Below are 5,240 nucleotides of genomic sequence, written 5' to 3' on the forward strand. Positions count from 1 at the left end.
AAAGGAAGAAATACTAAAAAATAAAAATAGTATATTTTAAATGTACCCAATTCCTATTTATGTATTTTGTTTGCCGGGTTCGGCCTTTAGAGGAAAATGCAAAATATGTTTGTCCCTCCTACGCGTTTCTACACCCTTGTGTCTTCTTTATTACAAGAAGAAGTGATAGACCCATGATAAAGAACGTCGTGCTGCGTCGATTAAGACATGTCCATCTGTATGTCTGTTTGAATGCATTCTAGTCTCTCAGTTACGAGAAATTTATTAAGCAGATATAATTTTATTCTACGGGTATTCATCTAAATGCTTAAATGTCTAATAATCGTTCAAACCTCGTAAATAGATTGGGTTTACAAGATTAAGTAAGTTTACAAGATTTCGGTGGTTACGGGATATTTTCACGTTTAGAAGAATAACCGTAATGAATTAATCATTTATCGGAACTAGCAAAATCGGACCACAATAACATATATCCTTATACAAATGATTGTTCAGATAAGAGATTTTCCATTATAACTCAATTTATTCAGCTAGGAACATGAAACTCGTGCAATTTATATTTACCAATTTAATATAGAAGGTCTACTGAGAGAATCGTTAAGATCGGTGGCATAGGACGTATTTTTTCAATTTTGAGAGTTAATATCCTATTGTAGAGATAATAACACAACCATGACAGGGAAGTTGACTGAAATAATTTTTTATATTTATATTATTATTTTTTAATGAGGATTGAAGAGCAGCGATGCCGTTAATAATGTCTAACTCAGATACAGACAATGGTCTGATATCATCGGATCGTGAAGCGTCGCCATGAAAGAGCGCATTGAAAACCTTAGCATCGGAAGCAAAACTAGACTAGAAAAATCCACAAATAAAGTAACAGAGTCGTATCAGATCTTGGAGCAAATCCCTTAGTTATGCAAGTTGGAATGTTTCCACATCATCAAGAAAATCTTTAAAACACTCACAAACACTTTTATCACGAAGAATCAAATTCCAATCTATTTTCAAAAGATTTCAATGTTTAAGGAGTCGATGTTAGCAATATTCAAATCAAAGGCTATGGCGTATTAAACATTTCAATTAATTTTAAATAAATTTGGCTTAAAGTTAAATTAAAATTAACATTTTCGGCAAACCTCCGGGTGTTTTTTGCCATGAAAAACAGCTTCTCATAAAAATACAATCACCGTTCGGAGCCGGCGTAAAGTTTTAGGTCACCTCCATTTGGGTTACAACGTCAAGGTGCTCGGCCAAACAATAGGCCGGCAAGAGAACCCAGAATTTACTGGAACATAACAAACAGTAGCAAGCACCTCTATATGTACACTCAGACATTGCCAAAGTATGTAAACGTTTTACAAATACCCAGTTTGAATAACAATGAGCGAATCAATTATCCGAATCCGCACACGATGTAAACTACTTTCAAATGCATTTGGTTTCAAAACCAGTGACCGAAATGCAGCATTCATTTCAAAGTAATTTATTTGCAAATTTGCCTTATTCCGACAGGGTACGCACGGCTATGCACACATGCATATAAATCAACATGTTAGCTTACAAGTGTGCAGCTCATAAAATTGGTAAAGGTCATTGCATCATTTAATTTGCGTATAAAATGGCAATTTTGTTTACCTTTACAATTTCGTATTTGATATGCCTCGGTTATTGCATGCTTTGGTAAAAAATATAGATAAATTATATGTACGTAGGGGCGCGACAGGATCCCTGCAGGAAATGTATCTAGAAGGTACACACGGTGAAGTTTTTATGCACAAAGGCTTGTTTTATCGACTACACGTTTGTATGCAGGATGGTCTCCACTCACCTAGCCTTAGGGCCAGTTTATCTATGTCTGGTTAACACTAATTACAGGTTAAACATCGTTACCGACGTTATCGACTCCCTGTTATATGATATGGAGTCGATGTTTGGTGTAACTTGTAGTTAGTGTTAACCAGACATTGAGGAACTGGCTTTTAATACGTGCATGTTGAGCTCCTGATAGGCGATCACGAGGAAGCGTGTTTCTAATATACAGATCCATGCTTTTTATTAGAAACGTTGAGACAGAGGTGGAGAATGATTGATAGTACTGAGTATCGATATATGCCTATTGTATTGATGTACAAAATCGATATATCGATACTATCGGCTACATTTAATTTATAAGAAAAAACCAATTTTTATTAAAAGATGTCGTTATATTAAATTAAATGTACCATATCTTGCACAGTTTTATTTGTTTGCCAAAAACATTTTTGCAAAAAAGCAAATCCAATCTTTTTGTCTTCAGTTATGTTCGGCGATCATTAATAGTTAAGCCGATCTTGCTCTCTGACTCAACAGATGATGCTGGAATGCAAAGGTATTTGACACTACATACTACACTCATGGAAAGAATGCATAGTACGCTCTAAATGTGTAGATATTAAATAAGGTGTGATTGAAAACAAACAGGTCGCAGCCCTACTAAAATATAATATATAATTGCGCATCTGGAGGCCAAGCCCTTTCATTTGACACCTCATTTCTTGTAGTCTAACGAGCAAGCCACATTTTTTAATTTTTCGCATAGGTTGCAACCCTCTTCGAAAAATAATACCTTACTGAAAATCTAGGGGCCAAGCATTTTCATTTGACGCCTCATTTTTTAAATTCAATGAACTGTGCAAATCTAATGCCATTAACAAAAAATGCCCTCACCTATTATACATAGATAATTTTTGAATAGGTGGCAACCCCAGTCAAGCAAAAAATAAAAACTTATTGCACATGCAGAGACCATATCCTTTCACTTGATACCTAAGTTTTTAGTCCAACAAACGGTGAAGATCTTATAATTTTCAAAAAGTGGCAACCCTACTCATAAATTAATACAATATTGAACATCTCGGCTAGGCCTTTTATTTGACATCTCATTTCTTGTAATCAAACGAACAGTGCAGATCTTATAATTTTTTAGACAGGTGGCAACCCTATAGAAATTTAAAGTACTAAAGATAATATTTCTATCGATATAGATTATACTTAAAAAATCTCCTCAAAATCCGTTCAGTAGTTATTGAGATTAGCGTGGTCAAAATATCTCGACTTTCCTTTATATTATGTATGTGAATAACTCAGTGAGAGGGGAGACCAGTATGTTTGCATGTATGTCTTTAAAAAAATATTTATTGGACCAAAAAGTAGTGGGTAGGCACTGTGGCCAATGGTAATCAACTATTACCACCTCCGCATGGTTGTAAACCATGCAGAGTCCCGCAGAAGACTCCGGAAGCAGTGTCCGTAGGATGCATCAGACTAGGCCGAGCATACTTTGAAGTGCCATCTAATTAGAACTTAAGAAAGTTCAATTACATGGCAGTTGAGAAGTGCATGTGCAAAAATTTCCTAAATTGCATAAAGGAAATTATTGCACATGCAGCAGTACATAGCATGTATTTAGGCGCCTGGTGTTAGCAGACGCGCCTAAACATACCGGCCCCCCTAGACGATTTGGTCGTCTAGTGAATGTGACATAGCCGCAAATATCCGGCTCGAAGGACCATGAATAACTCAGTGAGAGGGGAGACCAGTATGTTTGCATGTATGTCTTTAAAAAAATATTTATTGGACCAAAAAGTAGTGGGTAGGCACTGTGGCCAATGGTAATCAACTATTACCACCTCCGCATGGTTGTAAACCATGCAGAGTCCGCAGAAGACTCCGGAAGCAGTGTCCGGAGGATGCATCAGACTAGGCCGAGCATACTTTGAAGTGCCATCTAATTAGAACTTAAGAAAGTTCAATTACATGGCAGTTGAGAAGTGCATGTGCAAAAATTTCCTAAATTGCATAAAGGAAATTATTGCACATGCAGCAGTACATAGCATGTATTTAGGCGCCTGGTGTTAGCAGACGCGCCTAAACAGTATGTATAGAAGCTGGTAATTTTAAAATAGGTGGAAACCCTATTCCAAAAATTAAAGCTTTTGTGCATGCGAAGCCCATTAGTGCTTTTCTAGAGGCCAATACCTTTCATTTGACACCTCATATTTCGTAATCCAATGATTGGTGCGCATCTTATAGATTTATAGACAGGTGGCAACCCTATTAAAATTCGATACAGAGTGTATTAAAGAAAATCTTGTCAAAATTCGTTCAGTAGTTTTCGAGATTAGCGCGTACAAATCATCTCGACTTTCCTTTAGACCAGTGGTCGGCATTCTAACACATTCAAACGATTCAATAAGTGAGACTGTGTGCATCAAATACACCCCTGCAGAAAATGTATCTAACTATAAGCTAACTTTAAGTTGATTAGGAAGGAGCTAAAAGTCACATATTATCTGTATATTTTCTTTGACGAAAGCTAACTATATTTTTATGGCGATGACCGCGAAATAGTCAAGGGTGGTTACCTCTGCATTAGATGTAGTCAAGGGTGGTTACCTCTGCATTTGATGTAACTAACTTGTAACTAACTACATTTGGACATAAAATATCAATAGGAAAAACAACATTTTTTTTATTTTTTAGTGTTTTTTTATTATTTTTTTATTTTATTTCCTTTACTTTGATACTTTTCATATTTGTTTCCATATTCTGCTGTAGGTGGTCCCATATGCGAACTCCGACAGACATAACTTCAAAAGGATAATATGAAATTTCGATCTTCCTTTTATTTGTCCTCAATTCGAAAAAGTATTTGCGAATTGCAGGATATTTAAATTGAAAAGAGTTTAAAGAAAAGAATCTCCTTCATTACTCCTGTATTACTTGTCAATTAGTTTCAAGTTAGCTTTTTGTAGCTAACTACAAGTTATATATATTATAGAAAAAAAAGCTAACTACAACTAGGTTATTTTTTATCAATTGATAATTTTTTTCTGCACGGGCTGCTCAGCTTCCGCTACGTGTGAAACACATATGTGCTCAGAGAGCGCTCAGTGAGCTATGGGCTGCCGACCAATGCTTTATAATAGGTATAAATAGATTATCGTTTAAAAATGTTCGTATTTAAAAATAATATTTGCATACCAAAATTTAGCACGCACGTACCTATTTGAATGTCTACATATGAGTATGTATACATATGTACATAAGTGTACATACATATGTATGTATACCAAGCACAATGGCGTAACTATATCGTCTGAGCCCGTGGCAAATTCTTTAGAAGCGGCCCTCCCAGTAAAAGCCGTCACGTTGTAATTTAATTTTAGTACGCCACTTAAGTCGTTACACAACAG

The sequence above is a fragment of the Rhagoletis pomonella genome, unplaced genomic scaffold (assembly GCF_013731165.1).
Source record: "Rhagoletis pomonella isolate Grant_MI unplaced genomic scaffold, Rhpom_1.0 Rhpom_scaffold_00004, whole genome shotgun sequence".
Classification (NCBI taxonomy): Eukaryota; Metazoa; Arthropoda; class Insecta; order Diptera; family Tephritidae; genus Rhagoletis; species Rhagoletis pomonella.